Consider the following 27,699-nt stretch of genomic DNA (forward strand, 5'->3'; position numbering starts at 1 on the left):
GCTGGTGAGCTAAGAATGGTTTCCATATTTTTGAAGAGTTGCCACAAGAAGAGCGACAAATAAAAACAAGGAATCTTCAATTGAGACTACATGTGGGCTGCAAAAACTATGATATTTGCTCTGTGGTCCTTTACAGAAACATGTTACCAACCTCTATATGGAAGTGTCAGAACTACTGTCAGAGGAGCTGCTAAATCAATGAGATGGAGGAACTTAGATTCAAATAATTTTGTGGAGTAGACTTGCTCGTCAGTATGGCCAGTTTATCTCAGGACTGCTAGGCAAAGGAAGAATTAGCTGTGTCCTAAGTGACCCACATGTATGTGGGGTCTCATTGTTACAGCAGCCGAGCCCGTACCCTAACTAATGGTTATTTTACCATTTGTTTTTACCCTAACAGGTAAGAAGCTGCTAGGTAATATGCTGATCTCCCTTTCCACACCTGTTAGCCAGTGGTCTGCAATTTGTTTTTAGTGTCCCACATTATGTCTTTCCTAGTGGCTGTTTAAAGATTCAGATGTTAGGTTCACCTAACAATCTTCCACATAACTTGAGCCCCAGAGGCTTCAGAAAAGTTCAAGGTCAAATTCAGTCTACCTGGCTGATGATACACATGTTTTCTATTACGATAATTTCTTCAGAATAATCAGTAATCTCATAATCAGTAATCTTGTCTTTACATATCCTTATTCTGATATATTGGTTTAGAATGGTTGGTGTATCAGCGCTGAACAAACCGTCATGACCTGTTTTCTGGCTGATGCAAACAGATTCACCCTTGTAAAAAATACACTGAGTGGCATTAGCTCTTAATAGATAGGATTTAATGGTAGTATCTGCAGCTGTCGGCTGTGGGATTTCTTTTTAAGAGCGCAGTTATGATTTAGGCCAGACACATAAGACTATTGCAATTAGGGAGGTAACTAAAAAGGTTTAAATGACCTTGTAGGGAGAGGGGTCTCTATTCCCAGCTGCGCTCCCAATGCCGGCTAAGCATCCTGTCTAGATCCGGAGATGGTGCAACACCCCAACCTTGGAAAGCATATCAGAGGGGAAGGAAGGGAAAGGGTGGTTTGAACTACAAAGTTCAGTTGGCAAACACAGCTCTTCTCTGTCTCTCTGGAAATTTATAAGCCAGCTAGCAAGCAAGGTGGCAAAGCCGGATTTCCAGTGGGAGCAATGTGTCCCGAGGTAAGACACTGCACACAGAAACTGAGCTCAGGTTTGGGGCAGTCGGTGGGTGAGTGGGCAGAAGAAGAGGGCTGGGTTTGCAGGGACAGGCAATGGCTTCGCAGCACTTCATAAGCGCAGTTGTGGCCACAGGCTCGCTCGTGTCATTTTGTACGCAGTAATGAAGCCTGACGAGAGGTCTCCTGCTTGCCGATAGCCGGCTGTTGTCCTAAAAATGCAAACCATCGCCTCAGGCCATGGAATCGGGAACAGGCAGAGGACAGAGGCTCCGGCTGGGCCTCCCACTGCTAGCTCTCCCTTCAGCACTCCCGACTTGGACAGAGAAAGCTGGTCTTTACCCTTGTACATAAGGACACAGAAGAAAGGGATTTTTTAAGGTGTCCCAGAGGCCGATGGTTTTAATCCAGACTTTTTGCTGAGCAGATATTAAAGATGAGGGAGGGGGGATGGCTACCACCAATCCTCACGTCCCCATGTGTTTTCTCATGCAAAATAAGCTTTTTGAACTTGAAAGCTGCGTTTTCGCTTAGTTCCCCAGTGCCCCCCTCTCCCCCCTCCACCTCTATCCTCTTTGTTTTCTCTATAGAGTAGGCAAGTAAATCGGACCCTCCCTCAGCAAGTCTTTTAACGATGGCTCATTAATAATCGATGGGCCTGGCGAACGCAGGGGTTCACAGCTCCGGGGCGAGGCAGCCGCAGACCCCGCGCCACGTGGGAGACCCCGGCCTGGAGGAAGCCCCCGGGCCGAGGCTGGCGCGGCGGGGCCGCTGATCTGGAGGCTGCGCCTAGACCCGGAGATCCACGAAAGCAGGCCAGGTCCGGGGCTGCCTGCCTGGACCGAGCTTAGCGATGCAAACCGAGTCGTCCCTTTCCGCAGTGTTTGTTGTTTGTTTTTGTTTTGAAATGCTGCCTTCCTGCTTCCCCAGCAGCCTGCCGGTCCTAAGACTGCAAAGACTTCCTTGACTTGGGGAAAGGCAAATTTTGAGTGGTAACTTGTCCCCCATTGGCTCTGAGGGTCTTTGTTGCCCACTGCTAGTATTTCAGAAGCCCTCCTCCTCTCTTGTCAGTCTCCTTGGAAGCAAACCCTGAAGTTGGAAAAAAAAAAATGCATGCTGTTTCCTTGTGTTTTTAGGCATCTATTATTTCTATGGAATTCTTGACAGACAACAAAAGATTAAAAAAAAAAAACTGTCGATTTTTGCTGTCAAGGAAACAAGCTGTTCTCCCCATTTAAGGCTCCCTTGGTAAACCTGGTTAGAAACTTTATTAAGAATTGATGAATATAGTCAGTCTCTCACAGAAGTCACCTGGAGCTGTTTCTAGATCTCCACTATACGGAGAGCTTGATGAATCCCTGAAAGTGAATCCCGGCTGGATGAATGACCCTGGTTTTCTGAAAGGCCTGGTGGAAGGGGGCTGACCCAGGTGGGGCTTTCACATGGTGGATGCCCTTGTGCTGCTCTGGAATAGGAACAAGAGCACTAGCCCCTCACACCTGTGTAGCGTTTCCTGGTTCAAGAGCCCTTTCAAAGGAACCATCAACTTTGCTCCCCTGTAACCCGGCGGGAAGGTAGAACATGCCGATCAGGTGGGCCACAAGGAAGTGATAGGGAGACCTCCAACTTGCTGCCCCCTTAGGGTTGCAAGTAATGGTAGCATGTAACCCCTTCTCTATATGTTTTCATCTTCCTTTGACACATTTTTCTCTTTATTCACCATTACGTATTTGTTAATTACTTTCCTTAAAATGCTACTTTCCAGGGAAATGAGGCAGGTATTCTGGGTCATTCTCCTTGCTGTGTTCATATCCCTATTGATTCTATCTCTTCTTGGTTAAGAGTCAATCGGTCCCACGAACCCCTGTGATTTCAGTAGGACTTAATGAACTTGAATTGTGACCACATTGGTAGGACTCTGTTTATGTTTACACAGTGGTTTTAACTTTGTTGTCTTAATAGACCCTGACAGCAGTAATTTGTATATCTGGACCCACAAAACGGAGGCCACCCCAGTAGCCCGGCCCATGTCACACATCTAAACCTAAGTCAGCCTGCACTTATGGGAAATATTTTGCTCTTGGGGAAACCTACCACCCACCAATCACAATTCTCCAACTCAGCTCTAGCTAGTTTAACTTACCCTAGAAAGTAGGCCCTCATGGGGTGCCTGGGTGTCTCAGTTGGTTGGGTATCCATGACTGATGACTGAGGTCATGATCACTCAGTGGGTTCAAGCCCTGAGTCGAGCTCTGTGCTGATAGCTCAGAGCCTGGAGCCTGCTTCGGATTCTGTATCTCCCTCTCTCTCTGCCCCTCCCCCACTCACATTCTGTCTCTCTCTCAAAAAATAAACAAACCTTTAAAAAAATAAATAAAAAAGAAAAAGAAAGTAGGCCCTGCTGGCTCTATAAGGAAATCCCCAGCTGCCTAGCCAATGCCACCTTGTATCCGTGTTCTGCTTCTGATGCTCTTTGAAACTTGCTCTTGCCCAAAATCCCTCGAGAAGAGTGGCCCACTGTTTGTGAGGCAATGTACTACTCCAATTCATTAATTATTTTCCCTTGGATAATGAGTATCAGACTTGTTATTAAATTGTATTACTTTTGTTATTTGACAACCTTCATAGCAATCCCGTGAAGTAGGGATTTCCAACATCCTTCTCAGATGAGGCAGCTAAAGCTCAAGAAAGTTATGAATTTTCTCTTCCCCCCGTTGTCATGCTGCTATTTGCCTGGCAACTAGGGCATGTTCACAGATGTCCAAAGCTTATCATCTATTTGGGGGAAGTCTGTAAGCCAGCAGTTAAGCTGTGGTATGTACCCCCAGAATCATAATTCAAGGTAGAATTGTAGTCCTCTGAAAAGAATATGAGCTAAGTACTGTATCATTTCAGAGTAGGGAGAGATTCCTTTTAATGGAAGGAACATATAGAGTGGTTGGTTAAAGTCACGGTCCTTGGTATCACAGGGACTTGAGCTGAATCAGCTTCATTATTTGGTGGCTGTTGATATTGGACCAATTATTTAACCTAAGTTTTAGATCCCTCATCTGTAAAACTAAGTTTGTTATACTTACTGCATTTCCATGGGGATTAAATGAGATAATCCATGTAACTCATGGGGACTAGACAGAGTGAGGACTCAAAAAATGGTGGCAATTGTTGGAATACTCTGCATGCTTGGGATTTTGACAGCTAGAGATGGGGCAGATGATGACATTTCTGTCTTTCTTTTCTTTTCTTTTCCTTTTTTTTTTCTTCCAAGTGAGATGGAAAGAATTTTAAGAAGGGGTAAGCAGGTTGTATTTACATTTTATATAAATCACTTTCTGACATTTTCTGCTTCATAGTCCTAAAATTGCACTGTGTGGTACAAGTCGCTTGCAAAGAAGGTAATTACCAAGATAGTTGACAATTTGACCAGTACATTACAAAGCACTATTACCCCTTCTCTACAACAGTTTCAATAGATATTGTTGTCTCCTATTAATAGAGGGGAAAATAGGAGCCCAAGAAGAAAAATAACTTGTTTCCGGTCACACTTTTAGTAGCCGGACCAGATTCCTTCCTTTTTCTGATTCTTGTTCACGACTTCTTTCCTTGAAACTATTCTATGTCTCTTTTGCCTAACATTTTCAGTATACTAGGCATTGCTTCAAGTACATTATACATTTTAAGTCAACTAACCTGTACTGCATTTCCTTGAAGTTGGTACTTTTGTTAACCTACAGGTAAGCGGGTGGGGACAGGGAAGGCAAGTGACTTGCCCAAGGTTTCTTAGCATGTGCTGGACCTCTGCTTGGCACTGTTCCCATGAAATTATGCATCCCCTGGTTGCGTGCTCTGTGACCTCCAGTTTCTCTTCTATGATTCCTTCCACCTTGTTCCAAACCGAATAAGAACCAGCCTGAGGTGAACAGGTCATCAATAGATGTCTGCGACACGGGGCAGCTCACCTCGCAAGGAGACAACAGCCACGAGTATTTGAATTGCTCTGTTGCACACTTTCCAGGCTCCCTGTGACCAGGAGAGACATGGCTTAGCAGAGAGGCTGCACAAGTGAAGGTGCTGGGGCAGCTGGGGTGGGGAGATCATGGGATTTGAAGTAAATAGAGCTGGGATGAAGACCAGTGCAGCCATGGGCACTTGCTCTTCCGGAACCCTAAGCAAATCATTGACATTTTGAGGGGGGTCTATGCTATGTCTGAATTGCTATGTCTGAAAAAAACTGGGAGTAATATGAGCATTTTCCCACCTGCCTCACACATTGTTCTCAGGATAAAATAAAGCAGAGTATGAATATGCAATGTGAAGACTCTACATTGTATATAAATAGGAAGCACCAAAGGCCTCCAACCATTTTTAATATCAAATAAAATCCTGATTTGTCTAGTTGTCTAGAATGACGAGTGGAAATAATTTGTTTCTGTAACTGAACCCAGATTAGATCTCTGGACACCACCCTTCTATTAACGCACCTTGATTTTTGAATCCATGGAATTATTTTCACTTCCACGTCTTTTAATGATTGCATCACATTCCTCATTTTAGGAGAGAATCTGAACCCACAGGTCTCATCAGCTTAACACCTTTGTCCAAAGAAGAAAGAGGGGACACTTTCCTGGTTTGTAACATTAACTGATAACTTTAGTCAATGTGGCCCCCTCACCAGGGTATAGGATATAGGATAAGGTCACATTCATTTTGTTATTCAAATTATAGTAGCTGTGTTTCATCCAGTTTCCTCTTTCCCCATGGGGTTCCATGAAAAAACCAAGACCCTTAGAAATTTACTCAGTCCAAAAAGCTTAGTCTCCATAGATACATCACTTGACAAAGGAAGAAAGTAGAACATCTGGTCAAATGGCAGAAGAGCCCCTTTCTCTGCTGCAGTTGTTGCCATCCACAGCAAACCCTGCAAGTTGAGGAGCCAATATCCTGCCTATTGACAAGCTGCTCTGTCAAGATTGTAATGGGGTCACTGGTGGTTTGTCAGCATGAGGATCCGGGAAGGGAGGAGAGCCCCTTCCTGCCCCAGGATTCCTGAGCCTCCGGGGTGAGAGCCCCACGTGAGCAGCAATCTCAGTCCTCACGCCCACAGCACTGCCCTGGGGCTGCAATAGTTCCAGAGCCACCATCAGAAGGGAGTTGAGCCTTGGCCACTTCGGGGGGCCTAAGACCAGTCCTCCTCTCCAGCAATCCTGGTACCAGGGTTTAGTCACCGCTTTGGGACTCTCCTTTCCTTCTAATGACTTTCCTCCTCAGGGTCCTTTGGTTTCTCCTGCAGCCTAGTGCAAGGGTCGTCAAACTACAGCCTGTGGGCCACATCAGCCTGCTGCTGTTTTTGTAAATAAAGTTTTATTGGAACACAGCTATGCTCATTTGCTTACATATCTTCTATGGCTGCTTTCATACCGCGGAGTGGAGGACCTAAGGTGACACGCTGTGGCCTACAAAGCCTAAAATGTCCACTACCTGGCCCTTTGTGGAAAAAATGTGTTCAGACACCCGTGACCATCAAAAGTGTCATAGTGACATTGATTATGGCAGTAAAATGTTCTTCTACAAGGTTCTGTAGTCAAATAAATGGAAGGATGTAAATGAGTGCATGTGTGAGGGATAGCGCCAATCATCAAAGCAGCTACACTCCAGGTTCTTGTCAAACCACCATCGGCAATTCTTTTATACTCTGTCCCCAGCCGCAATGATTTTTTCCCCCAGAACAAAGAAGATGAGCTCTAAGTTGATTTGAGATCTCCACTTCCAGAAATAGAAATAGGTACCAAGTTTTAAATAGAGAACAGCCTGACTCATCAGTATCCCAAACACACGCCCAGGGATAGGAAATGCTATCATAGGGAACAGCCAATGGCTTCTCAAAATAAATAAGTGCTCGTACTCGGAGTAGTAGTAGTCACGTCAGGTGCCTTTTGGACTACTAAAAGATAAAGAGACATGAAATCAAACTTTTTTGGAAGATTTTGTGAACGGTAATCTTTATATTGAAAAACATTCACAAGAAAAGCACTAGAGTCATGTTGACCCAACTAATTAAAAATGAGAAGATTCACAATGTAGTTGGCTTTTCCTCTCTTGCTTCATGAGCCTTGTTGTCCAACAGCCTGAGCTAAACATGCTGTGTCAATCTTCTCTTTTACATTTCCTGGGTGTTTTCTTCTGAGATTCTGCAACAACCCTGTCATTATTTTAAATATTTTTGCCTGTAAATTTCAGAATACTTGATCTGATTTTAATAGGATCCATGTGTGAAATCCTTTATTTTTTTTTTCATCTATCGTTCTGATTCTTTCTGCTCTTTAGTACAGCACAGCTTGGTAGCACTAGGTACGTCTTGTTGAAAGTATGTCCATAAATATGTCCCTTGCAGCATGGAACAGCTTGTTAAATTGGCAGTCCTCAGCAGTTTGCCTAGAAAAGTTTGCCTCACTTGCGATAGTCCAAATGTAGGGCAGAACACAGCGTAACTTTTTATCTAATTTTACCAATTGACATATTCTTCAAATTTTTAACTACCTCGTGTCTTTTCCTTACAGTGCCGACACCTGACTTTAAAGTGGCTAAATGTTCTCCCAATTGCCAAATGTGGATAGGGAAATTACCTTTTATTACTGGATATTAATCTGGGGAGAAATTAAAGAAAATAATACAATAATTTAAAACAGGATGCTAAATACACTGTGGGAAATGCATCCTGAATGGCTGGGGCCACTGATTTCTATTCCTTAGGTGGGATTGGTGTTGTTCTTCTTTATGGCAAGGGTGGGGCTCACTAATTTTAATTTTTCAAGTTTTGTTGATATCCTTTAGTGGTATACAATACTTAATAATACCCCCTCCCCTCCTTGTTTTGGAGAAAGAGAGGGTGAGTGGAGGAGAGGGGCACAGAGACACACACACAGAGAGAGAGAGAGAGAGAGAGAGAGGGAAAATCTTAAACAGGCTCCATGCTCAGTGCAGAGCCTGATACAGGGCTTGATCCCACGACCCTGGGATCACAACCTGAGCCAAAATCAAGAGTCAGACACTCAACCAAATGAGACACTGAGGCACCTCTAAGATACACCGTTATTGAGACTGATACACTTTGGGATTTTATTGGTATGCTCTGATTTTCATCTCTCGCTGGTTAGGATCCTGTTAGAACTAGGAGTGACAAATATAGAAGGACTTTCAATCCATAATTTAATGTCACAAGGATGAGCCTTCAATGCCACAGCCCTTTGGCCTCACCTCTGTGAGAGGAGGCCAGGTTCTCTCCCTCCCTATGTCTATAGAACATGGTCAGGCAGCACGTATGTCTTCAGGCCTCAGAACACCAGAAAAACTCCTTGTCAGCCTGTAATTACACTATTTACAATGTACCAAACCTTTTCCTGGGGGGAAACCGCACAACGAAACAAGACAAAACAAAGCACATATCTGAATGTGGCATCGGTGAAGGGACCCACAGCTTTGTGTTCAGTAACCCTGTTTTGGTGGCCACACCCTCCAGATGGCCCTAAGTGCTTTCAGGAAGTTGCCTGAAGAGAATGCATTTTCCATGCTTACTCCCTGTCTTCAGATTTTATCACTCAGCAGAGTATTTGCCTGTTTATGACGAATTTATTAGAAAATATCATTGCTGGAACAATTCTTGAAGAAAGCCCTCTTAGAAATCCAAAGTGGACTTTTTAGCAAAATGACACATACTTTTCCACCTTCTTCTTCTTTTTTTTAAATGTTTATTTACTTTTGAGAGAGAGAGAGAGTAAGTAGGGGAGGGGCAGAGAGAAAGGGGAGCAGAGGATCTGAAGCAGGCTCCACGTGACAGTAGAGAGCCCAACACAGGGCTCAAACTCAGTAACTGTGAGATCATGACCTGAGTCTAAGTTGGATGCTTAACCGACTGAGCCACCAGGTGCTCCTCCACCTTTTAAACATGCTTTCCCAGCTGCAGGTGAGTAAGGACCACTGCATTTAGATCATTTTAGTTTTACTGAAATTATGTGAGACATAGACTCGCCTTTGATTTTCAGAGGTGAACATTTATATTCCACACCTCTCTCAAGGGTAAGAGACAGAATCTGAATCTCTGTCTTAGTATTTCTTAAAAGTGGGGGGTTGGAGTTTTACTGACTTCAGAATCATCTTGGGTAGAAGTTACAAGTGCACATTGCTGGGATTCACTTCTAACTCACTGAATCAGAGCCACTAAGGTAGTATTGGGGTAATTCTGATGCATATGAAAAATTTGAGAGCATCACATCCATTGCCCTGTACATAGCTGGTGTTCAATATATTTGTGTGTGTGTGTGTGTGTGTGTGTGTGTGTGTGTGTGTGTGTGAAGGGAATAAAAATATTCCAAGGAAATTTAAAAAATTATTCAAATATAGTACTGTTTAAAAAAGAATTAAATGTCCTTCAGGCTTTATGTTGATTTAACCATGTTAAAACTGTGACCAAAGACATTCTAAATTGTGGAACTGTGGTTGATAATTGAAAGAGAAAATCTCTTGGCATCTTGAAGAATATTTTCTAATACTCTTAGAGGGGTCTGTAAAGCACATTTAAAATAACTATCCTGGATCACTTTACTATTTTTTTAATTAGAAAAATTTAATTATTGCCAAAAGCTATTTGCTGGAATTATATAAAAATGTTTACAGATGCCTTAGGAAGAAAACAGCAGAATGTGGAACTAATTGTGTTGATTCAAGATAATTATGAAACACAAATGACCATTACTTACAACAAGTCCCCTGACAACCAAGGGTTGACTCCAGGGATCAGGCTCAAATGAAGGAAATAATAATAATAATAATAAAAGAGCGGTGATATACTTATGTGGTAATAATCAAAGTAGAAAATGTGCCCTATTCCCAAGTTAACAAAGGCCTTTAGCGACATTTCAGTTTTTCAGTTACACAAGCTATATTTTCACTAAGTAAAGCTTCTTCCCCCACCCCCTAACTTTAAAGGAGTATCTTGTTTTTAAAAATCTTGAATTCCTATCGCATTGACTCTTGGGAATACGAGGTGAATGAATTACGTTTCCTGACTTTCCCTTATGGTGGAGAGAGACATATTTGGGTATGAATTGTTTTCATTTCTTTTCCATCCTAGATTTTCAGTGAGATTTCATGCCAGGGTTGCAGATAAGAGCCCAGAAGAGACTTTCTGGGTGCTATAAGATGTCTTGGCACAAAAGACCTGAGCAACTATCATCGGGGTGTTTGCAGGTGGTCCCCAACCTATGTGGACTTCTTGTTCTATTGTGATTTGATCTTGCTCTATTTAGACTAAAAGGTAGAATCAAAAACACAGAAAAGGCCAGAAACTTCTATTGGGAATCACCACCAATAAGAAATGTTAGAGGACCAAACATGATTTTGAGTCTTCTATTGAACAATAACATCTTGGAGAGAGACTCTAACACCTTTGTAGGAAAACAGTCAGGTTTCAATTTCACATTACTAAACTGAAAGACAAGCTGTAAATCAACATGTAAGTCACCAGATCAACAATGTGTAATAGAAATAGAAGGTGAGCCACAGATACAATTTAAAATGTACTGCTAGCTACTTCAAAAAAAGTAGAGACAGGTGAGAGTAATTTAATATTTTATTTAACCCATTATTTCCAGAATATCATTTTAACATTTAATGACTATAAAGATCGTTAATGAGATATTTGACATTCTTTCATCATACTAGGTCTTCACATGTCACTTTGAATTAGCCAAATTTCAAGTGTTCAATGGCCACATGTGGGTAGTGGCTGCCATATTGGACAATTTAGCCCTGGACTGTTAATCTTCCATCCATGTATTAGTTCTCTAAGAGGGACTCTTTTGAAGGATGAATTATTTCAAAGGCTGTAAAATGTTGTCATTTCCATGTGATCTTAAGATGAGTATGTGTCAGTGAATGACCAGGAGTGACAGTGGGAAATGTGCTTTCTGTTGATGTATTTGAAAGTTACCCTTGGGTTTTCCCAGGCTGCAGAGGCTGACCTTTTCCAGCACTGTTACTTGTTCAGTTGCTGCATTTACTAGGTTGGGCTGTCAGACAGACACTGCAGTTTGCAATGTGCTATGGCTGTGCTGGACTGTTGGACTGTTGGATGATATTTTAAGATGTCTTTACTCTCTGCTAGTGGCTGTCTCACTGCAGCTTGCTATCTAGCAACTGCTTATGCCTCCTCTGCCAAAGATGCTGAGCCAGTGGACTGGTCTCATTCTAGGCTTTCACTGTTGGCTAGTAACTGGACAGAGATCTCAAGGAGCCAGACGTGGTGTTCATGGCAAATGTGAGTCTCATAGGCAGAGTGAAGGTTGAGCAATACCGTGACTCAGTGTTTAGACTTAATCTCAATCTGGAGTGTTACACATCAATAATATATTATTGAATTAGAATCATATCAGCTTTCTTGAACTGTTTTCATTCATTTCTGGATTTCAAGTTCAGAAAGTTGATAATTATATATCATATAATTCCTGACACCATATCATTGGTTTGCACAGGTTTCTGTCAACCAACTGACTGATTCACTTATATGTCACCTATCTCTCTATCAACTGTCCATCCATCTTTTTATCAGTCCATCTCATTTGATTCCCATTTTTCAACTTCTATCATTCTGGTTCTTTCTCCTGTCACACACAGTCATATTAATATGTTTAATGATATCTTTTTGTTTTCATGTTTTTATAAGACATTTGTTCATGCATTCTAGTTTATACAAGTGTCATTATGTTATACAGATCATTCTATTTTCTTTTTATCATTATAGCCTATTGATTCTAAGACCTATCCATATAACTATGTAAACATTCAGCTATTTGTTTCTAATTACTGCAGAATACTTCATAGTTGGCATCTACCATGTTTTACATGTCCACCAGCAATAGACTCCATGATTGCCTCACACCATGACAAACAGCACTGTGATAAATATCATGGAGGATGCCCCCCTTCCCCCCCCTTCCCTCCCCCCCCCCCCCCACTGTATGAGAATATTTTTGAGAATTGTATCCAGGAAGAGTACTATTTGTCATAGGGAATATTTAATTTAACTAAGTACTACCAAGTTGCTTCCAGAATGTCTGCACTGGTCTATGCTTAAATCATCAGGCATATGAAGGTTTTCATATAGCCATATGCTCAACAATAATGGCATTATTCAGCTTTTCAATTTTAATCAACCTAATGAGTTTCTTAAACTTTTTTATGCTATCATGTCAAAGTGTATGGTAAAACATAAAATTGGGAAGCAAACCGAGGTGATAAAATCCAGTTTTCTATTCTTTTTGAAAAACATTTGACCATGTACTGGTTGATACAGGCCTAGAGACAAGTCACTATGCTTAATAAAAGTAGCAAGAGTGGGAATCCTTGTTTTGTTTCTGATCTTAGAGGAAAAGCTTGAAGCTTTTCACCGTTAACTATGGTATTAGCTGTGGGTATGTCATAAATGGGCTTTATTATGCTGTGGTACATTCTGTTTATACCTACTTTGTTGAGAATTTTTGATCACAAATAGATACTGAATATTGTCTAATGCTTTTTCTGCATCTACTGAGATGACCATATGATTTTTATCTTTCATTTTGTTAATTTGGTGTATTGTGTGGATTGATTTGCAGATGTTAAACCATCCTTGTATCTCTGAATTAAGTTCCACTTGATCATACTGTATGATCGTTTTAATTTAATGTATTATTGAATTCAGTTTGCTAATATTTTGTTGAGGATTTTTGCATCTGTGTTCATCAGGGATATTGGCCTGTAATTTTTGTGGTGTTTTGTCTGGTTTTGGTATCAGGGTAATGCTGGGCTTGTAAAATGAATTTGGAAGTGTTCCCTCCTCTTTAATTTTTTGGCAGATTTTGAAAAGGGTAGGTGTTAAATCTTTGAATGTTTGGTAGAATTCACTAGTCTGATCCTGGACTTTGTTTCTTGGGAGGTTTTTTATGACTAATTCGATCTCTTACTAGTAATCAGTCTATTTAAATTTTCTATTTCTTCCTGACTCAGTCCTGGAATATTGTATATTTCTAGGAATTTATCCATTTTTCCTAGGCTGTGCAGTTTGTTGGCATAAAATTGTTTGCTTATGATCCTTTGTATGTCTGTGATATCAATTGTAACTTCTCTGCTTTCATTTTGATTTTATTTGAGCCTTCTCTCTCTCTTTTTTTTTCCCCCTTGGTGAGTCTACCTAAAAGTTTGTCATTTTAGTTGATCTATTCAAAGAACCAGCTTTTAGTTTCATTGATGTCTTTTTAGTCTCTTATTTCTATTCTGATCTGTATTGTTTCCTTCCTTCTACTAACTTTGGGCTTCATTTATTCCTTTTCTAGTTCCTTTAGGTATAAATTTAGATTATTTGTTTTGGATTTCTCTTATTTATTGAGCTATTTAGATTTCTCTTATTTATTGCTCTGAACGTCCCTCTTAGAATGGCCTTTGCTGTATCCCATAGATTTTGGTATGTCATATTTCTGTTTCTAAATATTTTTAAATTTCTCCTTTTATTTACTTGATGATCGAGTGGCTGTGCAGTTGCATGTTGTTTAATATTCAGGTTTTTGTGTTTTTTCCAGTTTTCTTCTGTCCCCATTTAGGTCTGTTAATATTTGCTTTCTAATTTTGATGGTTCTATGTTGGGTGAATATATATTTATAAATGTGTATCTTCTTGCTAGATTGGCCCCTTTATCATTATTTAATGCCATCCATTGTCTTTTATTACAGTCTTTGTTTTAAAGTTTATTTTGTCTGATATAAGTATGGCTACATCAGCTTTCTTTTAATTTTCTTTGCATGGAATATATTTTTTTCATCCCTTAACTTTCAGTCTCTGTGTGTCTTTAAATCTGAAGTGAGTCTCTTGTAGGCAGCAGTCTCTTTTTTTATCCATTCAGTCACAGCCTTTGACTGGAAAATTTAGTCCATTTACATTTAAAGTAGTTAGTAGTTAGTGGTAGGTATGTCATTTAACTTAACTTATTAACTTAACATTAACTTATTGACATTACAAAATTTTTTTAATGTTTATTTATTTTTGAGAGAGAGAGAGAGAGAGAGAGAGAGAGAGAGAGAGAGAAAGATCAGGCGAGGGGTAGAGAGAGACACACACACAGAATCTGAAGCAGGCTCCAGGCTCTGAGCTGTCAGCACAGATTCTGATGCAGGGCTCAAACTCATGAGCCATGAGATCATGACCTGAGCCAAAGTTGGATGCTTAACTGACTGAGCCACCCAGGTGCCCTGTACTTATTGACATTTTTAAAAATTGTTTTATGGCTGTTTTTGTAGTTCCTCTCTGTTCCTTTCTTCTTCTCTCTCTTCCCTTGTGGTATGATGAGTTTGTTCAGTGTTTTGTTAAGATTCCTTTCTCAATTTCTTTTGTGCATTTACTATATGTTTTTGATTTGTGGCTACTGTGAGGTTCACATGTAACATCCTATGTATATAACAGTCTATTTAAATTGATAGCAACTTAAATTTGAACACATTCCAAACTCTACATTTTTACTCACCCCATCCTCATATTTTATATTTTTGATGTCACATTTTACCTCTTAATCAACAGCCTGGTTTGTTCTTGATGTGTCCCTGTTGTTGAGGGTATGCCAAGACCTGTCTGTGTTCCTAGGGGAGGAATCTCATTTAGCACCTAGTTTCAGGCTGATGAGAAGCCAGAGCCTCAGGCAGCAGCTTTTAAAATATGCAAATATACACAGTCCTGTGGGACCACAATTGTAAACCCTGTTGGCCTCCAGACCAGGAGATCTGGAGGTTGCCCCTGGGTGATGGTTGCAAAAATTGGAACTCCAGATGTGTGTGTAAGCTCCTTTCTGAGAGGTATTCGCCAAGGGAGTGTGCCATGATGGTGTCACTCTGCTCACATTCCTAGGAGTACCTCCATAACCTTTAGATGTGTGAGAAAACGGAATCCTTGCTCCTTAGGCTGAAGGTACAGGATAAAAGAATAGGCCTTTTTCAAGGGAAGACTGGGGTTGTGTTTCAGTTTGCTGTCTGTGCAGAGCCCTGGGCAGGGGGGAGGGGCTGCCAAGACTACCCTGATTGTTACAATCTCTTGGAGCTCAGGAACTCCAGCCCCCTTGGCCACAAGGGCCAGGCAAACATGACATCCCCTGTGTGGTTTTTGTGGACCAGCCATCTTCAGTAGGGCAGCTGGAAATATAGGGGCTGGGGCACATTCACCGGCTTCAGAAAAGTCAGTGGGAAAATGTCTTGACTGTTTGGCTTCAGCAATGCTGGAGGAGAATGCCTTGACTATGGGTATATGCTTGCCCCAGGATAGAGGTTGAAGAATGCCATGACTGCTCCTATTTGCCAGCCCCAGCCAGGGTGCAGGGTGAGTGTTGCAACTGCCCATGCTCACCAATGTTAGCAAGGGACTGGAAGAATGCTATTACAATCATTGGTGCTCACTTGCCCCAGCCAGGGAGCAGGGCATCACTGCAGCTGCCTCCCCTCTCTGGCCTTGGCAAGGCAGCGAGACAGTGTCATGACCACTTACCCCTTCCTGACTCAGCGAGGCAGCGGGAGGATGCTGTGCCCGAATATACCACCAGCACTAGTGGGATAGGTGGAGAGCACACAAATGGAATCCACCAGTACTTCCATCTCTGGAGAGCACTCCCAACTGCCCCCTGCCCCTCCAGCAGATTCCCCCAGGCCAGAAAATGAATCTCCTTTATATACAGTTGAGGCACTTTTAAAATCAGTGCTTTTTCACCAGATCCTAGGGTGAGAGAGACTGCCCACGAGCTATTTAACAAGAGAATCTGTTTTTATAGCATTTTGCGTCCCTTGGACATTAGCCCCATTGATTTTCTAAGCCAAACATTTTTGGGGGCTTCTATCTCTGATGTAGATCCCAAGGGTTCTGGTGTCTGATTTGGGGGACCAATCCCTCACTCTGCTGGGAGAAGTGCCAGACATGTGAGATCCCTCTTTACTCTGCATCGAGGCACAGGGGTAGGGTTTTTGGTGGAACTGTGTCTCTATCTCTCCTACTCATCTCGATGTAGTAGTCCTTTTATCCTCTTGTGGAGAAGCAGTTGAATTAGTTTTCATAGGGAAATGATCAGTATGTAGCTGTAGATTTGATATGTCCATGGGAGGAAATGAGTTCAGAATCTTCTCATGTTGCCATCTTGAATCCCACTTCTCATTCATCATTTTAAATAGCTTCCTTATGTCCATGCACTTAACAAACTTTCAGTAAACATTTGTTGAGTGAATAAATGAGTAAATGAATGGCAAAATAGAGGGCTATTAACTTGCACGCCATGTAAAGGCAAAAGAGTGTGTCTGTTACTCTGTAATATGAGTGACAGTGATTATGGGAAGGTGAGAACAGGATCTAAAGACAGTAAATTAGAGGATATGTACAAAATGAAAAAATTACAAATAGCACAATTTATACACATATTCTCTTAGATATTTATTCATAATTAGGTTCAATGTAAAATAATTTCAGAAATTATCTTACACAGTTGGTAAACACTACTCTTTGGAGTTTTAAGAAAGTCCTTACCATTTGAACGAAAGTACAAGGTCATTCCATAATTTGTTACCAGTATGAGATTCATCTTCGTGCACTCACTTCCCAACTGCACAACTTACTGACTGAGAACTACCGTCAGTTTTCCAGTCCATTCTTTAACACCTTACAAGAGACCTTGCAAAAAATTCTAAACCTTCCCTTCCGACTTTGGATCACTCTCAGTTCAGAAGCTGTAATGGGGTGTGTGCTTCTCAAGGCCTAAGCTTTGGTCCTGCCCTTCAAAATCAGACGTTAGCTCATCTCCAGCTTAGGGTGCTGAGAGAAATTCCACAGTCAAAGGTAGATTGGTTAAAGCTAATAAGAGTCTAAAAAACCTATGAAGACAATAGATAATGTAGCAAGTCAAAATTGCAGAAGTCGTTACCACTGAGTATTCAGGAAGAAAGAGGTAGAGGTAAGCACATGGACCAGAGATGTGAGACATTTGCCTACCTTAGTAAAAATAAAGGACCAACAATACTAGATTCTGCCAGATGTTTGACATTACATCAGAAAGATGCTGAAGTTAGCACCACAACACGCTTTGCTCACAAAGGTTGGCAGATTCTGGGATGAGAGATCCAGATGGCTGAGGGTGTGGCTAGTTGTGCTGGGGCCAGAAGCTCTTTGCCACTTGTCTTACCTCCAGATATTTTGGGCAAACCTAGAACCATCCCACCTCCATTCAGGCAAAAATAGAGAAGGTCAGAAGGTTGTTTTGCATGCTTCCCTTCCATTATCTGATTGCTGAGCACCCAGTTTCTCCAGGTTTTCCAATTTTCATTGGAAAAGTCAACAAGTAGAGGCTACAGTAGAGCCCAAACAGCAAAGAGCAGAATGAGCTGATCTGGTCTTTCTATCCCTTCCCAGACTGTGGCACTGATCCTGGAGCTGCACTCAGGCCGGGAGGGATATTCTTCCTTTGCCTCATTTCCTCACATCGTGAGGAATTAAGGGATAATATGGACTTTCCACTTTTATGGGTTGGCCAATACTTTAATGAGATCAGATCCCTTTGACTCTTGTTAAATTAGTAAATGAAAAAGTAGTTGAGGGGCAAATTAATCTCTTGTAGCAGTTTTGCCCTTCTAGCAGATATTAGTTAAGGGTTTTAGGGGCAACGGATGATTTTCTTTAAAATTTTTTTTCTTTTAATATTTATTTATTTTTGAGAGAGAGACAGAGTATGAATGGGAGAGAGGCTGAGAGAGAGGGAGACACAGAATCCAAAGCAGGCTCTAGCCTGCTGGGGGTGATTTTCATAAGCAACTGACCCAAAAAATGTTTCCGGCAAACAAATTCACAGCAAATTTTTTGGGCTACAGACATTATAAACTTATGATCGGGATAACGTCTGTTCTCCAGTTAAAAGTATGTGGTCAAGGGGCTCCTGAGTGGCTGACTTTGGCTCAGGTTATGATCTCACAGTGCTTGAGTAAGAGCCCTGCATAGGGCTCTCTGCTGTCAGCACAGAGCCCACTTCAGATCCTCTTTCCCCTCTCTCTCTGTCCCTCCCCCACTCACTCTCTCTGTCTCTCTTAAAATAAATAAACTTTTCTTAAAAAAAAGTATGTCGTCAATATATTGCATTATATGTTAATGTGTGTATCAGTATATGCCGATATGTATTACCCTTACACATACAGATACATAAATAAGAGGGGGTGAAAGCCGTAGCCTTTGCCTTCTCTATACCCTCTACAGAGAGATCCTAAGCAGAATCTTGGTGTTGGTCCATACAGAAATGGAGAAGGGTATTAAACCATATTTAAGAATAATAATAATAATAAAAGGTAAGTGATCAAATGCCCTAAGCAAATAAGCCCATTAGTTCAAAATATTATTATTATTATTTTTACTTTTCATTTTCCTTGGGCAGCAAAAGAATGACCACCGTCCTCCTCCGACCACCTTGCCACACCGTCTTGCTGTTATTTAAATTTGATACATAATGATAAAGCATCATCAAGGCACCTCAATTCATTTGACTTAAAACTCCCTGGTATTCTAAATGCAGTAGCAGTTTCCAACATGTAGTCCTCTGACTGGGATTTTAATGAAAAGATGTTCCTTTTCCTGTTTTTTTTTTATTTTTTTTATTTGTTTGTTTGTGTGATTCTGTGAAAATATTTAGCCATTTTCAGCTTCTGAGATAGTTTTCCAACTATAAAATAAATATCTGGTGTCAAGCATTTCTGCTTCAGAATGAAATGAGAAGCGAAAGGCAGTATCCATTAATTTATAATTAAACTGGTTGGGAAAGGGAAGCACATGCTAGCAGATTGGTCCTCGGTGACTGATACGCTCCCTGCCACAGAGCCACTGCTGGAGGATGATTTATTATTTTTCCTAATGTTCCTCATTCTCGTTTCAGCCGAGAAGGTCACCCACAAAAGACAGAATCCAGAAAAGAGGCGACACAGTTTGACTTTGGGTGGCTGCCTTTTTTTTTCCTCCTTTTCTTTCACTTAAATTTCAGTATTTACAGCTTACCAGTCTTAAATTTGACACTCAGCAGACATAAACTGTATTCTTGAGAGGATTAAAGGATTATTCACTCACTAGCTTAATCAGATTAATCAGAGATTTTGAACAAGATATCTAATGCCATTCACAAGATGAGACGCGTGATCACTGCCTGCTAGTTGAACTTGGCTTGAGCAGGCACACACACGCACGCACACGCATACACTCATGTACACACAAACACATACATTGATATTTTACACACTATGATATTATTATTTAAAAATACTTGTTTTTAAAAAAGTTTTTTTTCAATGTTTATTTTTGAGAGAGAGAGAGAGACAGAGCATGAGTAGGGGAGAGGCAGAGAGAGGGAGACACAGAATTTGAAGCAGGCTCCAGGCTCTGAGCTGTCAGCACAGAGCCGGAGGCAGGGCTCGAACCCACCAACTGTGAGAACATGACCTGAGCCAAAGTTGGAGGCTTAACCAACTGAGCCAGCCAGGTGCCCCCAAAATATTTGTTTTTTAATCATAATCAATTAGCTTCTAATGCTTACTTTATCTAATGAGAGAAAGAAAAAAAAAAAGGTTATGTGCCTCTATATTTTCTAATGCTATTTAGATTTGAATTACTTTGTTCATTATAGGTTGAATTTATTTTTATAACTGCCTATTTATTGTCATATCATTCTTTAAAAGAATCTCTGGAACTTTTTAAGGAAAAATAATTATTTCCATTTTTTACATCCATAGGAAGTAACCCTTGAAATCTGAATATTACTGAATTAAGTTACAGTGTGAGAATAAAAAATAACCTGAAAAATAGATTTGTTATTAATAAACAATAATAATTATTGTTTTTCCATTCCTATTAGGAGCTTAAATTCTATTCTACATTTATTTTAATAAGCTCCTTTTTCTGCAGGAACAGGAGGCAGCAAAGACCCTTTGTACTGCAGACATATTAAACCAGGATGGGACCAACTGTCCCATTGTAGGAACTCTTATTTTAAAGCAGCCTGAGTTAAGCAGATTTTGTTGGATTTACTTTCATTTGGGTCTTATGCTATTTGGAGGATAGAAAATGTAATATTGGAAGTATTCTCAAAGATAGGAAGAAGCAAAATTAAAATGTGAGCCCTATGCGTCCACTCTATTAATCAAAATCACCTGATCTAGGAACTCCTGAGACCCTGGGAGCAGAATTTAGTTATTGCTCCATATTGGCATAGTGGTTCAGAAGGCTGTGGATTTTGATGTTCTTGCTTCCCAACTAGAATCTTATCTCTGACGGTTATACAATTATTATGAAATCTTCATTAATCTGTATAATGCTCATTAATGTTTGCTGGTGATGCTGTCTCAATATAGAATATGAATACCTGATATTTAAGCTTGTATTGTGTCTCCGATGTTTTGAAGTCCTTTCACAGATTACAGCAACCCCATGAAATAACAAAGCATTGCAATACCTATTTTATAGCTACAGAGAGAAAAAGTGCTTTATCCAAGGTTAAGCAATAGAATTAGGGCCAATATCCAAGTCTTTTAGTTTTGAGTCCAAAATAATGCCACTCTTTCTCCTGTTGTGGAGGTGTTGTCTCAGTAATGGCTGTGGGTTTGGATGGCTCCAGCAACACCTACCCTGCCCAAAGAATATGTATCTGTGTGTGTGTGTGTGTGTGTGTGTGTGTGTGTGTGTGTGTGATGGGACACAGCTTAGTAAGTTTATAGGTATGGTTTGCAGCAATGAAATAAAATAAACAATAGTTCCAACTTAGCAAACACTGGAAACCAAAAACAGCCAATAAAAGTGAACAATGAATTTTGGTCAGTTTCCTGGGCTTTTGAGCTGCAATGAGATTTTATGGCTACACCACAGCCAAAAGTTAGCAAAGGATGAAATCACAAGCCACTATTTCACTGCTCATCGGAGCAGTCAGAACGCTGGCTAACTTTTACAGTGTTTACGATTTGCGATGCACATAACCTATATTATCTCATCTAATCCTGAGGTACGTTCCTCGTTGGCATCCCTTTTTCAGGTGGAGAAACAGGAACACAGAGAATTTAAGTGACGTGCACAAGGTCTCAGGGTTACCAAGTGGCAGGTGGAGCCTACAGCTGGACGCAGGATGTCTGTTCTTCATCACTGTGCCCACTTCCCTGCCATCAAATATGCATTTACAGTTCTGGCTGCTTTACAAATATGATTTCTACACTGACACCTAGTAATCTTCATTGTTGCACTGTGTATGTATTTGTAGTCCTTTTACCAGAAATGGTGACGCCTGTTCTGGTTTCATTTCAGTCATAGCATGCTTTAAGGGCTTAGTCCGCACCAGATACATGTGAGATGTTTTCTCATTCATCTCAGTTAATCCTCACTTGGGAGATTGGAATTGTTTTGCTCATTGGCAGATAGAGAATGTGAAACTGGGAGAAAGTAAGCAACCTGCCGAAGTACAAGGCCAAGTAAAAAGGCTGCAATTCAACCCCAGCCTGATTCCATGCCCTCTTGGCCTCTCCCTGCACCTGAACATGAGGCCGCAGTTGGGGGCAGGGATGGGGGTGGGGGCAGTGCACTGAGCTTTTCAGCCTAGCCTTGCTAGAAGGGATAGAACCAGCACACAAAATAAAAACATTCCAGATTTGCAGGATTACCTTCTCCCCACATGGGGGCCAGGAAGTCTCCTCTCTCTTAGCATGTTTCATTAACACTAAGTAATCAAGCCCAGTTTCTCTTTCCTTTTCCTGGGCCCTAGTAACCTTTTTCACTTTATAAAACTACATTTTTATGTTTAATCAAATGTACTATATTATTTCTGATTCTCTTCTTTCCTTTTTGGAGAGGGTGAACCGTATTTGGTTTTCAATTTGCATCCCTGTAAATGGTTTTTGCTCCAAAAGCACAGAACAATGTGATGTTACAAAGATCAAGATCATCTGTTTAACTAGGGTAGAGCTAATCCCAAACTTATTCCTATCTGTGCTGGGTAGAAAAAGGATAAACATTGGGGAGAATGCTGGTATTTTTAAAAATCCATGTGCTATGTTCAGGGACCAGGAATTATTTTAGACAGGCATGACTAATTTTTTCTTGTGTTTAACTATCATTTGCAAAATATCTCAAGTTTAGTGAGCACAGAGCCTCTCAAATACACACATTTCCTGCACATATCCACACCTTCACACAGTGTTATGGGCACACATTTCCTCAATGCCCCAAAGTGAAAAAAAAAAAAGCTGGTTTAAGAATAAACCTCTTCTCTGAAAAAACATTTGCATTGGATTAAAACCACACTAAATTTCTTCCTCTAAAAATATTTGGTAGTGACTTTATTCTGTTAAGAGCAGTTGTTTTATTTCACAGAAAATGTAAATAAAGCCATACCATCATGGAAGTTGATGGGTTTTATAAATGAACTTACAAAAATGAAGTTGGTCTGTTTGATACATTATTGTCTTTATTCAACTATCCACTGGAAAGGTCCCTAATATGTCAACTAACATGGAATGGAATAACAGTGGAATAACTTTGGGCTTGGTGTCGGAAGTTATCTGGATGCAATTACTTTTTGAGGAGATGTAAGCAGCTTGTGTGTGTGTGTGGGGGGGGGGTGTGTGTGTGTGGGGGTGTGTGTGTGATTTCTCATAGTCACTTTTTTTTACAACTACTCTGTTGTAGCTTATTCTGCACTCCCAATAAAGGCTAATACTTCTGGAAGAGCCAGATCCTTGAGAAATGGTGTGTATGAGATTGTGGACTTAGCATTTCATAGAGAGAGAAATCCTGTGCCGTTTTAACATAAACCAAAGAGATTATGTGACTTAGTGGGCTCTGGGATCACTTATATTTAGTGTGTGAGCGAAGATATTGGATCTCAGTAATTGCAACCATTGGGTTAACATGGCAGTTATTCGAAATGAATGACTCATGTAGGTGAGCCTTCAAGGTTATGGGTCACTGAAAAGCTTTCCCTAGATTCTGCATACAGCTGCTCACTGATCAGGGCTTTCCTACATTGCTGGGGTCTCCTGGTGGCAAAGGCCACGCTCTTCTCTCTTTCCCTCTCTCTTCTGTGTGTGTGTGTGTGTGTGTGTGTGTGTGTGTGTGTGCGTGTGTGTATGTGAGAGAGAGAGAGAGAGAGAGAGAGAGAGAGAGAGAGAGAATGTGTGTGTCCATGTGAGAAGAGACTTCTCATCTCAGGTGTACTGTTTATGGAAAGATCAGTGAAGACAGGGGATGTGGGCTTCTTAGTGAATCTGCTTATAAGTATTTATTTATTTATTTATTTATTTATTTATCATAAGCCTGCTGCTGCTGGAGTTTTGGAAATGTCCTATATCCGACCCTGGGTAAGTATTTATATGTAAAAACCAAAATATACATTTAAGATGTAAGTGCTCTACTCTATGTAAGTGACACCTATGTAATCAAAAAGTTGAGAATCACTTCATTTACAAATAACGTGTTATTTTGTCAGTATTAATTTTTGCACATGTTACAGTTTCACTTAGTTTTCTTTTGGACCCTCTTGGAATTCCTAACAGTAAGTGACAATGGTGGTTTGGGAGAAGATGCACATTTTTAACAGCCGTCAGTTGGATCTCTGAGCTGCACTTGCTCAGCTCTTCAGGCGTGTCCCCAGCCTTCCACATTATGTCTCTTTCGCAATGGAGAGTTTGCTAAAAGAAATTTTTCTAGAGTTCCATCGTACTTGGGGTTTTCCATTCTTGGTAAACAGTGCCTCGGTCCCTTATGTTTGACACACAGGTGGTCCCCTTCCTGCGATTATTGTAGAAAAACAATGTAGAATTGTAAAATATGTAAAACGAACCAGAAATCCTTAAATGAAAAAGAATGAGGCCAATACAATGGAAGCCATGATCCCAATAACAGAAAATAGGATCATGTCGCTTTATTTCTGAGCAGCTGGCCCTCCTGACCTCTTAAAAAAGCTACACATCATTGATGCATTCGCAAACAACTTGTTTTTACCTTGTGCTGACAGTCAGGCAAGTGGGAGGTTAGAGAAAAGAAGGGAAGGCCAGGCAAGGGGATTGCTTTGCTGTACAGTCTTGGTTTCCCGGCCTTGGCTGATGGAATTATTGTTTATTTTTTTAATTTTCAGAGGTAGGCTGATGACAGCTGAAGAAGACTGTATTTGCTGAGGAGCAGCATGATGGTAGAGAGGAGCAGAGCTCCTGAGGGAGACCTAATGGTTCCTCTCCTTCCTGCACGGAGATAAAGACTTATAATAAGCGTGCATGTTCACCATCTGGCTCTGTGCATGTGGTCCTTATGGAGGGGAAAGCAGCACAATCTGTAAATGATCAGGAGCCATGGCGCTCTCTCCAGAGAATCCACGATGCAATCAAGGTGACAGATGGCATGGCCACTGCTGTGGCCTCATGGAGAAGATCAAAATCACCTTCAATAAACTCTGACTGAAATGGGCATGAGCACCTCAAAAAAGTCAGTTTGTCAGTCAAACTGCGACAGCAAGCTGCATTGGGGAAACATAGCGGCCAGCTCTCTGTTTTCAATCGTTTCCGTCTGACTGGGCCTGAACTATGATCTTTCTCAAATTGTCCTTTCTGTTTAGCTGAAGCAGGCCAGCAAATTGCCAGATTCATTGCTTTATTGAAGAAAATTGAAAACACGATGTCCTCAATTCCGGGGACGCGCGACTGGCAGGTGCTGGGACACCCAAGCGCTGAGAGTAGATCCCCGTGTCTTCAGCCCAAGTTTGCTCAACTTTAGGCAGATTTTTGGATATGAAAATAAAATGCAAATATGTGCCTGGCCTGGAAAGATCAGCTGGCAATGGATATGTGAAGGGTATTAGATGTCCAGTAAATGTGTGTAGAATGAACACATGCTTGAAAGGAGAAGGAGGAAGGGAGGAAGGAAGGAAAGAGACGAAGTCTCCGTGTTGTTGGTTCCCTGTATTTTGACAGCAGGCTGCCTTGATGATAGATGCGCTATCCATTTCCTTTTCTATGCATGTTTATCGAATATAGATTGCTGTGAACTTGAAGCCTGGGACATAAGATCAGTGAAATACAGGTGTAACATTTCGTCCTAAACAAATTGTGTAGAATTTGTAGAGGTCAACGAGTTCAGACAAATTTCCGTTTTTGACCCCCTTCCTTCCGCAGCTGAAACATTTTTGAAAGGTCCAACTGCTCATAAAACTAGAGGGGGATGAGTAAAAGTTACCTGTAGTGGGAGAAAAAAACTGTACTGTCTTTTTGAGAGGTAAGGGCACTGATTTCAGGTCAAAGATGATGGATCTTAATGAAAGGACTCTCCCCCTCCCTCTCCCTCCTCCTCCCTTGGCAGAGTTCCACTGTTGTTCTTCCTCCCAAGCTCCAGGAAATGTACATTTCAAGCAAACGTCGACTTTCCCAACCTTGTGGTTTCCCCAGAACCCTGTATCTGTTCTCTGATCCTGGTGTTTTATATTATTAAGCCTGTGAGGAGGTCTCACAATTCCAACATCCCATTGATTTTCCTACTCGAGACCATAATCTTCTAGTTTGCATACTTGCTTTATTTAAAATCCAAATCCTGCTCCTGCCCCTGTCCCCATACTCCATGTTGGAAATTATTTGCTTGACAGCTGAGAAATATCTTACTATTGGGTCCTGGATTCTCATAATGGCTTTCTTTTCCCTCATAGTTGCTTCTGAATGCTAATGTCCTGCTGTAGACATTTATAAACAACTGAAGGACTTCAGCTCAAATCTGTGTACACAAAGCGAGAGAAACTATGAAAAGGGGCTCATATTTTGAGTAACAGAAATAGCAGGAACTTCATATAAGGACTGTCTTTTCACAGAACATGTAAGTGTAGCTGACTTGTTATGTGTCACAGTTCCATGTGGTCTCCTGGGAGCCAGGGACTAAATTTATTCAGTAGGAAATATCTATGGAGTGCTGAACACCTACTAGGTATAGGCTGTGTCAGGAGCTGAGAAATAAAACTTCATAAAGAAAAGTAGGTATCACACAGCACTTTTATGGGCATTCTCCCCTCGGGCTGGCTCTCTGCTGAGCCCGTTTGCATTCTCATCAATAATAGCTCTTGTGGAACACAGGACCCAGACGTGTCGGCTGGTGGGAGCATGCTGTCCTGTCCCTGGAGACGCTGTGTGTATTCTCCATCCTGGCCTTTGGCTCTCTGGAATGACAGGCTCTGTAATAGACATGTTCATCAGCACGGCCACAAGGAGGGGTGGCAGGATGGGTCATTTCTGTCTATCGGTAGCAGTTTCTTTCCCCCAGACTCCAGCTGCTCACATGGAGTTATGCTTCAGAAAGGCAAATGGGTCTAATCCTTTCCTTAAGGAAAAAGATTATATGGGGAAATTCAGCAGGGGCCAAAAGGTTGAAGTAGCCTACACTGGAACACGAATGTTGCGAGGCAACCAGCAGGAAATTTAGTAATCAGAGCTCGGCCTAAATTCAGATAATTACGTTCAAGTTCTCTCTGGCATGCAGTGTCACCTGATCGTCTGCAAATTGTGTAACCATATATCATTACTCTCTTTTATGTCCTATCATTCCTAAATAATAAATTGCTTAGAGAAAGTTTCTTGTGGTAATTTGCAAATGTGAGTCTGAAAGCAGAGCTTTTCCTTTATAATGCTGCACATATACCCTTGCTCTCTCGGCCCGTGGGTGCGGCAGGTAAGAAGATATGCAGATCTTCAGATCCCACAGGCTCTGAAACTCACAAGGAGGATGGCTTGTGGTCAGAATATGGACAGTAGCTGCAACATGGACTGAATAATTTTTAATCATGGAGAGTGCTTTTTATTTTAATGTTTTGAAAGATTGACACAATGCTGAAAGGAGAGGCTACACAGAAATTTTAAAAGGTGCACACAAGAAGATAAGCAATCTATTAAAAACTCAGATTTTGAAAGCATGCCATTGGCCTGAAATGGCCTTGGGGTAACAGTAATAATGAATGGTGATTTCCCAAGTTCTCTGTGCACCAAGCCGTTTGGACTTCTCAAGAGGACAATGCTGTCTTCTTTCAAAAGAGGGAGTAGATGGCTTGCTACCAGTAAAACAGCTCAGACATAGCTCTACTGATTTGGGAACAAAGAAATGGAATGTGGTTTTGTGTGTGTAGGATGTCATCATATGAGCTCACACCAGCTCTAAATTGGGTATTTGGAGGCTACTACATCTTTTGGTCAGATTTCAAATCAAACCCTCAATGTCTGCATTTTTCTGTCCATGCTTCTCTGAACAAGAATGATGGTGAATGAGGATGCCACCCTGTACCTCAAATGTTTCTCAAGCTGCTGGTGTGTTTTGGTTCAGCTTGCATGATTTTTTATACCAGTTTGTGACTTAAAAAAAAAAAAAGCTCTCAGCAAAATATTTCTGTTATAGTATGATGTTGTGCTTAGAAAGGTTAATAAACGTTTTACAGAACACA

The 27,699-nt window shown here is 41.1% G+C and overlaps 1 long non-coding RNA gene across 1 annotated transcript; it reads left to right on the forward strand.

The window, feature by feature from the left end:
• On the forward strand, nucleotides 1-27,699 carry LOC121038191 (uncharacterized). The gene is made up of 3 exons (XR_005794214.1): nucleotides 1-1,191; nucleotides 23,552-23,596; nucleotides 24,373-27,699. It is a non-coding gene; the product is annotated as an uncharacterized LOC121038191 (long non-coding RNA).

The sequence above is a fragment of the Herpailurus yagouaroundi genome, unplaced genomic scaffold (genome assembly GCF_014898765.1).
Source record: "Herpailurus yagouaroundi ecotype Mexico unplaced genomic scaffold, PumYag 165, whole genome shotgun sequence".
Classification (NCBI taxonomy): Eukaryota; Metazoa; Chordata; class Mammalia; order Carnivora; family Felidae; genus Herpailurus; species Herpailurus yagouaroundi.